At 43.1% G+C, this 12,300-nt stretch overlaps 1 pseudogene; it reads left to right on the plus strand.

The window, feature by feature from the left end:
* The first annotated feature begins 16 nt into the window (after positions 1-16).
* LOC129812639 (platelet-activating factor receptor-like) lies at positions 17-9,110 on the plus strand (annotated as a pseudogene).
* Positions 9,111-12,300: the final 3,190 nt, after the last annotated feature.

The raw sequence follows: 12,300 nt of genomic DNA on the forward strand, positions 1-12,300 counted from the left end.
AGGGGGGGGGGGGGGGGGTAGCCATTTGCAAATAGTCTGGGTAGCCATTTGATTAGCTGTTAAATTTCACCACCTCTCTTTCTTCCTGTTCTTTTTCTCTTTGAGTGTAAACAGAGTATAAAAGCAGAAGTTTCATAGGGAACTGGAGCTTCTATAAATGATAGATTCACCCCTTATACAATTCCCTCTGGAAGGAGATTAAAAGGCTCTATTCATAAATCCTCATTATTCCGTTGAATGATTTAAAATTTGAGCGTCATTATTTCTATATAGCCTATACTTTCTCGTTCTGAACTTCTAACCTGAGTAGGACGGGTCTGGCTTTGCGACAATGATCAAGAGCAGCTGCTCACCGATATGACAGCCCCAATGCAGTTACACCTCCGACAGCGCCAAAACATCAGCTATGCGGGTGTCGGCTATTGCCGGTTAATGCTGATCTGATTGAATCTAGGCCTAAGGGTCCCACTGTTCAGCAAGAGTAGGAGCAGGGCAAGTTTCATTCAGCCGACAGATATAGATGGACAGTAGGCCCCAGAGACTTTGAATATGTGAAAATGTAAATGTGTGACTTGTGTACTAGCTTTCCAGTTTTCCGTACTGCATGTAATATATTGTGTTGTGTTTGTGTATTTGTATGCTGACACCAGAAAATTAATTTACATGTAAATGGACAAAGTGTATCGTATCATATCGTATTTGTTTTGCAATTTGTACGATTGCAAAACAAATACTGGGAGTCAAGAAGTACTTTTTAAAATGTGATGAATTGCTATTATTGTTATTGCTATTATTATTGTAAAGAATGGTGGAGTAACAAGCTTTTAAGGTCATTTTATGAGGCTGGTAACCATCCTACTGGGCACAGATGTCAATTCAACATCTGTTCCATGTTGGGTCAGCGTAATTTCAATGAAATGATGTGGAAACCATGTTGATTCAACCAGTATATGCCCAGTGGGATGTGATGAACGTGATGACTTCTCAGCTGTTAGCTGCTGAAGTATAAACAGAGACGGTTTATGAAGGAAGTTGACCACTGATATAAATGTTGCACTCTTTGTATGTGATGCAATTGATGCATACTACCTCAACAAACCGGTTCCCCCGCACATTGACTCTGTACTGGCACCAACCTGTATATATATATATTTTACTGCTCCTCTTTATTTACTTGTCACTTTTATGTCTTATTCTTAACCATATTTTTGGAAACTGCACTGTCGGTTAGGGGCTCGCAAGTAAGCATTTCACTGTAAGGTGAGGTTGTATTTGGCGCATGTGACTAATAAAATTTGATTTGATTTGAGATCCTGAGGCCCATTGTCATGCTTTATCTGCCACCATCACCTCATGTTTCAGCATGATAATGCACAGCCCCATGTCACAAGGATCTGTACACAATTCCTGGAAGCTGAAAATGTTCTCAGTTCTTCCATGGCCTGCACACTCAGCAGACTCACCAGCCGAGCAATCAGCCTGTCACCAACCCTTTGGAAACATTTGGAAAAAATTGTGTTTGACCAGATACAATGCTATTTTACAGTAAACAAATTGGCAACAGACTTTCAGCACGCTCATGGGGAAGGACATTCAGCAACCACATTTTACACAAATGACTGATTGGCTGAGAAATTGATGATAAATAGATTGTGGCGGCTGTTTTGTTAGACTTCAGTGTGGCTTTTGACATTACTTGTATCTGTACAGGGTGGACTCTGAATTACTCTATGCAAAGTTGTATTGTCTTCTTGTCACGCCCTGACCTTAGTTATCTATGTTTTCTTTATTATTTTGGTTAGGTCAGGGTGTGACGAGGGTGGGTATGCTTGTTTTGTATTATCTAGGGTTTTTGTATGTCTAGGGGTGTTTGTAAGTTTAGGCATATGTAGGTCTATGGTGGCCTGAATTGGTTCCCAATCAGAGGCAGCTGTTTATCGTTGTCTCTGATTGGGGATCATATTTAGGTTGCCATTTTCCCTTGGGTATTTGTGGGTTCTTGTCTCTGTGTAGTTGCCTGTTCAGCACTCATTTGTATAGCTTCACGGTTCGTTTTTGTTATTTTGTTCAGTGTTTCTGCTTATTAAAGAAGAATGTACGCATATCACGCTACGCCTTGGTCTCCTCCTTTTGACAGCCGTGACACTTCTCAGGAATTGTGTCTTATTACTTTGGTCTCATCCCTCACACAATCCTTTAAATGCTGTGACACCATGTGGCGATTGGGCCTGGTAATGTTTAGGTTACTGTAAGCTTGGTATTGTTAGATTGGTGAATGGTGGTTGGTTTTGGGTTGAAAGGTTACACCTTCAGATGTTGTAAATTTAATTAAATGTTGTTGTTCTCTCTCTTGTATCCTGTATCTAAGTTGTAGGTTGTATGATTAATTCTCATTTCCTTCTGGCCTAATAAGCATCTCTTATGTTCATGCTTTGTCTTCTAATTCTTTGGAACTTAAGCTTTATGCCTTGTATATGAGTCCATTCAATGTTACTTAAATATCTGCCTTTGACATAGAGACTTCTCAGACCAATTCTTGCTAGTCAACGTCAACTCATTGCATCATGCATGCTTGTATATTTGAATTAGCTTTATGAAGTCAGATAAACATAATAGGCTAATTGCTTAGTCCAATTAATAAGTCGCTGTCACGACTTCCGCCGGAGTCTCTCCTTGTTCGGGTGGTGGTCGACGTCATCGGCTTTCTAGTCACCACCGATCCATGTTTTGTTTTGTCTGTATTACACACACCTGGTTTCAATTCCCATATCATGTTCCTTATTTAACCCTCTGGCATACCTTTCTGTTCTGTCCGTGATTGTTGGTGTCTTAGTGGTTCGTGTAGGTGTTATTCTGTCTGTATTTTCCTTATTGGAATATTGTTTGCCTTTTTTGTGAGTAAACTCAGTTGTTTTGCTCAAACCTGTGTCCTGCGCCTGACTCCTCTACATCTCTGCACCCAATCGTTGACAGTCGCATGTGATGTATATACTCGACTGACGGAAAGCATAGCTACTATTAAAATACATTTTTATCTGACTGGAAGTGTACAGACTGAAGTGGCAGCAAGTCTTAAAATGGTTGAACATTTTGTCATGTCTTTTTGGTCTGTTTTTCCTCTGTAGTCACTGCTAGTTTTGAAGCCTTTGTTAAGGCCTCTAGAAGTGCAAGTAATTTAAAACACCAAATATCCCGAGTGGACAGCCATACCCTCTGCCAAAGACGATATCTGGGAGCAGCGACGGACGAACATCTGGGCCGATGGTATGCTGACCTCTTGTTCAGGGAAGAGCGGGGGCTGATATCGCATGGAACACTCGAAAGACGAGAGACTAGTGGCCAAGCAGAGAAGGGTGTTGCGGGCGTATTCCACCCACGTGTTGTTGGCTCCAGGTGGTGGGGTTGGTCGAGACGAGGCACCTAAGCATATTCTCCAGGTCTTGATTGGCACGCTCTGACTAGCCGTTGGACCGGGTATGAAACCCGGAGGACAAGCTGGCTCGATGACCCAATAAGGGTGCAGAACTCTTTCCAGAATCGGGACGAGAATTGACGACCACAATCAGAGACAATGTCGGCAGGGAGTTCATGGATTTGGAAGACGTGCTGCACCATGAGCTGAGTCGTCTTCTGAAGGTAACTTGGGGAGAGGGATGAAATGGGCAGCTTTAGAGAACCTATCCACTACTGTCAGGATAGTGGTGTTGCCATCAGACGGAGGAAGCCCAGTGACAAAATCCAGGGATATATGAGACCAGGAGCGATGAGGAACAGGGAGTGGCTGAAGGAGGCCTGTCGCAGAGTCTTATTCTGAGCACAAACCGTGCATGTGGCGACGACGGCTGAGACATCAGGAAACATAGTGGGCCACCAGAAGCGTTGTCGAAGGAAGGCCAGGGTTCAACGGGAGCTAGGATGGCAGGTGAGCTTGGAGGAATGAGCACATTCCAGGACCTGAGATAGGGCTGAATCAGGGACAAACATCTGGTAATCTTGACAATTAAAAAATCATTAAAGTAGTTGGCAATATCAGTGGGTTTAATGAGCCATCTGATTCAATGAATGATGAAGCTGAGTTTGCCTTTTTGCCCAACAGTTCTTTTAAGGTGCTCCAAAGCTTTTCACTATCATTCTTTATATAATTTATCTTAGTTTTATAGTATAGTTTCAACACTTCCACCACTGGCATTTCTGTCTTTTCTGTAAATGTTATAACCTTGTATTGCTACCACTGTATCATCAAAGGTATTATCTAAGTGAGTTTCAGAGAGTCAAAATATGAATGTCATCTGTTACTAGCAAGTTATTTACTTCATTAACCTTGTTTCTTAGGCTACATATGTTAACGTGGGCTATTTTTGAACACTTTTCTGGGATGCTTGATTGTTTTCATTGTTTTACTGGGTAGCTTAGCAGAATTAGACATGCTCATGCTGTTTATGTTAGTGCAGGGTGAGCTGCACACATGGGACTTCCTACTACGGCACACCGCCTCAGTGCTAACACTATAACTCTGGTTCATAGGCACATGATTACTGCATACAATAGCTGTGGGATCAGCAGAGGCATTCAGCGCAGTTAGAGGGGCATAAATTAGGTTACTTATATTGCATCTTCCAACGCCCCTGGGATAATGTACATTTGCTGAAACATTATGACAACTCAGTGACACAATGGTAGGAATTTACTGAGCTGGGCTTGGGTCATTGATAAGTAATTGTCTCAATGCAGCCTTATAATGCTGTGAAAGGATCCAGGAACCCAGATGATTTGGATGGATCCCATCCTCCTTATCAAACGAGCTTTGTTTCCAGAAGGTATCAAAATTGTCAATAAATGTTACACCCACAGAGCTGAAATAGTCTCGTAGCCAGTTATGGGGGGCTAAAAGTCTGCTGAAACGTTCAATGCCACACTCAACCCCATCAGTTCTTTAAAATCCATCGTCAGCTGTTCTGAGCTGCCCTTCATAATGTCATTGAATCCCACATTAGCTATGATAGACTCAATTTCCTGATGCTGATTTAAAATGTTTGGTAGCAGCTTATTAATATCCTGTACTCGTGCTCCTGGATAGCACAAAGGTTTTGCCCAACGGACTGAGACATTACTCACCATTGAACCGCCCAATACAACGGCCGGAGAAGGGAATGGAGAAATCTGACCATTCCTACCCCTCACACAATTCTTTGAACCTTTCACGGATCCACGAGAAGCAGGATAGCGTATGCCCGCTGCTTCCCCCGATAGGTCCAGACCTCCCACAGAAGGCCGTGCCCGTCAGATCCAGAGAGAGGGAAAGGAGCCGAACTCGACAACGAAGCCACTGCTGGAGTCAGCGTATTTGGAGTCAGCACCGCCAGCGCAGACACAGGCAATCCCAGCGATGAAGGCGCAGGTAGATCAGGTACCAGTGCAGCGACGCTATTCCTAATGTCAATCTGCTCCTAACCTCTCACAACCACGGCCGTCCGCTTAGCAGCATGCTGCTGCCTTTGGTTTCCTCGACTTGTGACATGGGACCAGCGCTGATTGGAACAATCTTCTTGCTGTTCTCTGTCTACTTCATTACAAGATGGAGTAGGAGAAGCAGATGGAGACAATTTCCTTGGCAGGCAAGTTATAGGTAGCGCAGGCCATTCGGATAGGGACAGATGACAAGGCTGGAAAACATCCATCAGGCCCGAGCGGCGTCCAGCCATAAGAGTTGAGAACGAGAAAGTTCCAATTTGCATTTTCCCCGTAAGTGTCACGATCGTCATATAAGCACACATACAAAACAAAACAATATCCCACATCGCAGGTGGGAAAAGGAACACACTAAGTATGATCCCCAATTAGAGGCAACGATTATCAGCTGCTACCAATTGGGAATCATACACATACACCAACATAGAAATATACTATCTAGAAACCCCACCAGTCACGCTCTGACCTATTACACCATAGAGAACCCCGAGGGCTCTCTATGGTCAGGGCGTGACAGTAAGTTAGTGCAGAATTTGCTTGCTAATCGTAGGCACCTCATTCCTGTATTCCTCTGCAAGCAAACAATTGCTTCATTTGAACTCTGGATTGTCAATACAGTGGAGTCGACCATGTGTGAATGTTGCTGTTGTATGTTTACAAGGCCTATGCCAAACATTAGGAATGCCTTCCTAATATTGATTTGCACCACCCCCCCCCCCTCCACACACACACTGATTGAAGTAGGTTTAACAAGTGACATCAATAAGGGATCATAGCATTCACCTGGTCAATCTATTTCATGGAAAGAGCAAGTGTTCTTAATGTTTTGTACCCTGTATATATTTAGTGTATAATGTATATTTACTTATCAGATCGGACTTGCCGTAACTGAAGTTCCGTATATTTTTTTTCCCTACAGGGCTGTTTTCTCTTTCATTTCAAGTTTAAGAAAGACAAGTCTTAAGTCTTAACATGTGAAATATTAAAACATTTACACTCAATTTCTTTGTACTTCTTTTCCTTGGAAAAGGGTTTGGGATTTACTGGAACCAGGACATATCCATCCTTAAGGATTTTTGTGACGTAGTTCCTCCGGATTGTGGGAATCTCATTGAACTGACCAGGGTAAGTGCAGTTCAACCTTTGTTTCCTCTTGCGCACACTTCCCATTCCTAAGTGAATGTCACTAGGGCGGCCAAACAGTTATGCCACATTAGGCAAAGCATCAGTCCAGATATCATGTCATTCCATACAATATCATAACACCTTTTATAGAGACTTTATTCTTTTTCTAATACATGAGTTGTTAAGCCACTCAGTAGGGCTTATGAAGCCTTTATAGCCACATTTTTTGTAAATATAAAGTAGGACCCCTCTTGTTATTGTCTGTTATACTGATGACAGAGCAGGAAGACATTCGTCTAGATTTGACTGGAAATATGGTCATCATTCACTCATCACAAACAGAGAGCACAGTGTCAAGTCCACTAAAGTGAATATTGCAGTGAGTCTTGAAATATGACTCTAATAGGAAGTGTTTTTCTCACAGAGGGAGTTGCTTTCTTTAGCAAAACCAAAAGTGGAGTCGACCATGGGGATAAAAGAGGACTTAGTAGTGACCACGGATGTGAACTTTGTCAGGAACAGAAACTTTCTGGACTCGGCGTTCCGCTACACCCTCTTCCCAGTGTTCTACGGTGTTGTGTTCATCCTTGGGCTGATAGCCAATAGTTACGTGCTGTTCGTGCTGTGGCGCCTGCGCGATGCCAAGGCCTTGAACGAGATCTGCATCTACATGGCCAACCTGACTGTGGCCGACCTCCTCTTCGTGTGCGCCCTCCCCGTCTGGATTGGCTACTACCATCACGGTGGCGTCTGGCTCTACGGCGAATTCCTGTGCCGTGTCACCGGCGTGTTCTTCTTCATCAACACCTACTGCTCCATTCTCTTCCTCACTGCCATCAGTATCAACCGCTACTGGGCCATCACGCGCCCGCTGAACGCCGCCTCGTCCCGACCATTGGTGCCGTGGGGTGGTCGTCACAGCGGTCATCTGGGTGGTCACTCTGTCCATGTCTGTGCCATACCTCTTGAAGACGGGCATCCAGAAGGACGAGAGCAACGTGTCGCGATGCTTCGAGGGCTACCACCATGAGACAGATGGCGAGAAGCGGCTGGTGGCCGCAACCCACCTTATCATTGTGGGGTGCTTCGTCTTGGTCTTCTTCCTCGTCGTAGTGTGTAATCTGCTAATCGCCCGGGCGTTACTAGCCCAGTCCCTTACCCAGGCTCGGGGCTCCAGTTCCTCCAAACCCCGGGGGGTGAAGGGCCGGGCCCTGCAGATGCTGTGCGCTGTGGTGGGGGTGTTCGTGGTGTGCTTCCTCCCCCACCACATGGTCCAGGGCCCCTGGACCCTGGCTGTGCTGGAGATCAAGGAGGGCTGGGGCAGCGCGGAATGGAACCAGAAGACCAGGCAGTGGTTGAACGACGCCCACCAGGTCACCCTGATGCTGATGGGGCTCAACTGCCTCTTAGATCCCGTGGTGTACTGCTTCGCCACCAGGAGGTTCCACATGTATATCAAGGACCATCTGAAAAAGGTGGGGATGGGCAGAGGCTGCTCGGAAACAGCCATCACACACATCTCTATAGTGGAATGCAAGAATGTGAGCCAGCGGCTCCATCGTGAACAGCAGCAGCTCAATAATTAAAGTCCTTCACTGTAACGGAAAACTGTAATTTATATGGTAAATTTGGGTATTATCAACAGTAAAATACTCCAAACGTTTTACTGCAGCATAGTGGAAATGGTTGTGGGCGGGGAAACAATTGCTTTATTTTGAATGGTACTGTAATTCCACCCCACAGAATACAGTACTGTACCGTGTCAAAAACCTTTTGACCACTTGTGGGTGAATGTTATTGTTGTTTCTGGCTTATGAACATATTTTGAGCTGTGCCTTGTAAGAGGCTATATTTGTTGCACCCATGAGTGAAAATACTGTACCAATTTAACTCTTATGTTATAGGAGACAGATTGTACAGGGGACAGATTTTAGTGGCAGCGAGTCTTAAACCTTAAATGGTTGACCATTTTACCATGACCTTTTGGTCTGTACCCCTGTAGTCGCTGCCAGTTTGGAAAATTTTGTTAAGGCCTTTTTTGTTAAGGTGCAAGTAATATTAAACACAAATTATGCATTAATATGCTGTGGGATGTTTACAACCAGATTCATCTGGTTTTCAAGGGAAAAGGAAAGAGAGCCTGTGACGCCTACACGACTTCCGCTTTTGGACGTTAACAAGGCGACACTCCATCTTAACTCCTCCTCCACATTTATTGGATTGGTTGAACAGTGCAGTCAGCTACGTTAGGTTACCTAGCAGCCAACCTGCTTGCACCAATCCCTTGTAATTACAGTAAAATACTATGAATTACAAACCCGTCCCCTCAATGAATTTCATTCATCCATGTGCCGACCTTACAGTGAAATGCTTACTTACAAGCCCTTAACCAACAACACAGTTAAGAAAAATAAGTGTTTAGAAAGTATTTACTAAAATTAACTGAAGCAAAAAATAAAAAGAAGAAAATAGAAAAATATTTAAAGAGCAACAATAAAATAACAGTAGTGCGGCTGTATACAGGGGGTACCGGTACAGAATCGATGTGCGGGGGCACCGGTTAGTTGAGGTAATATGTACATGAAAATAGAGGTAAAGTGACTATGCATCAATAATAAACAGAGAGTAGCAGCAGCGTAAAAATGGAGGGGGGGGGGGGGGGGGGGGTAGCCATTTGCAAATAGTCTGGGTAGCCATTTGATTAGCTGTTAAATTTCACCACCTCTCTTTCTTCCTGTTCTTTTTCTCTTTGAGTGTAAACAGAGTATAAAAGCAGAAGTTTCATAGGGAACTGGAGCTTCTATAAATGATAGATTCACCCCTTATACAATTCCCTCTGGAAGGAGATTAAAAGGCTCTATTCAGAAATCCTCATTATTCCGTTGAATGATTTAAAATTTGAGCGTCATTATTTCTATATAGCCTATACTTTCTCGTTCTGAACTTCTAACCTGAGTAGGACGGGTCTGGCTTTGCGACAATGATCAAGAGCAGCTGCTCACCGATATGACAGCCCCAATGCAGTTACACCTCCGACAGCGCCAAAACATCAGCTATGCGGGTGTCGGCTATTGCCGGTTAATGCTGATCTGATTGAATCTAGGCCTAAGGGTCCCACTGTTCAGCAAGAGTAGGAGCAGGGCAAGTTTCATTCAGCCATCAGGCTGCTGAACAGTGGAACATAGGACAGATATAGATGGACAGTAGGCCCCAGAGACTTTGAATATGAGAAAATGTAAATGTGTGACTTGTGTACTAGCTTTCCAGTTTTCCGTACTGCATGTAATATATTGTGTTGTGTTTGTGTATTTGTATGCTGACACCAGAAAATGAATTTACATGTAAATGGACAAAGTGTATCGTATCATATCGTATTTGTTTTGCAATTTGTACGATTGCAAAACAAATACTGGGAGCCAAGAAGTACTTTTTAAAATGTGATGAATTGCTATTATTGTTATTGCTATTATTATTGTAAAGAATGGTGGAGTAACAAGCTTTTAAGGTCATTTTATGAGGCTGGTAACCATCCTACTGGGCACAGATGTCAATTCAACATCTGTTCCATGTTGGGTCAGCGTAATTTCAATGAAATGATGTGGAAACCATGTTGATTCAACCAGTATATGCCCAGTGGGATGTGATGAACGTGATGACTTCTCAGCTGTTAGCTGCTGAAGTATAAACAGAGACGGTTTATGAAGGAAGTTGACCACTGATATAAATGTTGCACTCTTTGTATGTGATGCAATTGATGCATACTACCTCAACAAACCGGTTCCCCCGCACATTGACTCTGTACTGGCACCCACCTGTATATATATCTTATTTTACTGCTCCTCTTTATTTGCTTGTCACTTTTTGTCTTATTCTTAACCATATTTTTGGAAACTGCACTGTCGGTTAGGGGCTCGCAAGTAAGCATTTCACTGTAAGGTGAGGTTGTATTTGGCGTATGTGACTAATAAAATTTGATTTGATTTGAGATCCTGAGGCCCATTGTCATGCTTTATCTGCCACCATCACCTCATGTTTCAGCATGATAATGCACGGCCCCATGTCACAAGGATCTGTACATAATTCCTGGAAGCTGAAAATGTTCTCAGTTCTTCCATGGCCTGCACACTCAGCAGACTCACCAGCCGAGCAATCAGCCTGTCACCAACCCTTTGGAAACATTTAGAAAAAATTGTGTTTGTCCAGATACAATGCTATTTTACAGTAAACAAATTGGCAACAGACTTTCAGCACGCTCATGGGGAAGGACATTCAACAACCACATCACTTACACAAATGACTGATGATTGGCTGAGATAAATTGATGATAAATAGATTGTGGCGGCTGTTTTGTTAGACTTCAGTGTGGCTTTTGACATTACTTGTATCTGTACAGGGTGGACTCTGAATTACTCTATGCAAAGTTGTATTGTCTTCTTGTCACGCCCTGACCTTAGTTATCTATGTTTTCTTTATTATTTTGGTTAGGTCAGGGTGTGACGAGGGTGGGTATGCTTGTTTTGTATTATCTAGGGTTTTTGTATGTCTAGGGGTGTTTGTAAGTCTAGGCATATGTAGGTCTATGGTGGCCTGAATTGGTTCCCAATCAGAGGCAGCTGTTTATCGTTGTCTCTGATTGGGGATCATATTTAGGTTGCCATTTTCCCTTGGGTATTTGTGGGTTCTTGTCTATGTGTAGTTGCCTGTTCAGCACTCATTTGTATAGCTTCACGGTTCGTTTTTGTTATTTTGTTCAGTGTTTCTGCTTATTAAAGAAGAATGTACGCATATCACGCTACGCCTTGGTCTCCTCCTTTTGACAGCCGTGACACTTCTCAGGAATTGTGTCTTATTACTTTGGTCTCATCCCTCACACAATCCTTTAAATGCTGTGACACCATGTGGCGATTGGGCCTGGTAATGTTTAGGTTACTGTAAGCTTGGTATTGTTAGATTGGTGAATGGTGGTTGGTTTTGGGTTGAAAGGTTACACCTTCAGATGTTGTAAATTGAATTAAAGTGTTGTTCTCTCTCTTGTATCCTGTATCTAAGTTGTAGGTTGTATGATCAATTCTCATTTCCTTCTGGCCTAATAAGCATCTCTTATGTTCATGCTTTGTCTTCTAATTCTTTGGAACTTAAGCTTTATGCCTTGTATGTGAGTCCATTCAATGTTACTTAAAATATCTGCCTTTGATATAGAGACTTCTCAGACCAATTCTTGCTAGTCAACGTCAACTCATTGCATCATGCTTGCTTGTATATTTTAATTCGCTTTATGAAGTCAGATAAACATTATAATAGGCTAATTGCTTAGTCCAATTAATAAGTCGCTGTCACGACTTCCGCCGAAGTCTCTCCTTGTTCGGGTGGTGGTCGACGTCACCGGCTTTCTAGTCACCACCGATCCATGTTTTGTTTTGTCTGTATTACACACACCTTGTTTCAATTCCCATATCATGTTCCTTATTTAACCCTCTGGCATACCTTTCTGTTCTGTCCGTGATTGTTGGTGTCTTAGTGGTTCGTGTAGGTGTTATTCTGTCTGTATTTTCCTTATTGGAATATTGCTTGCCTTTTTTGTGAGTAAACTCAGTTGTTTTGCTCAAACCTGTGTCCTGCGCCTGACTCCTCTACATCTCTGCACCCAATCGTTGACAGTCGCATGTGATGTATATACTCGACTGACGGAAAGCATAGCTACTATTA

This window comes from Salvelinus fontinalis, chromosome 16, assembly GCF_029448725.1.
Source record: "Salvelinus fontinalis isolate EN_2023a chromosome 16, ASM2944872v1, whole genome shotgun sequence".
Classification (NCBI taxonomy): Eukaryota; Metazoa; Chordata; class Actinopteri; order Salmoniformes; family Salmonidae; genus Salvelinus; species Salvelinus fontinalis.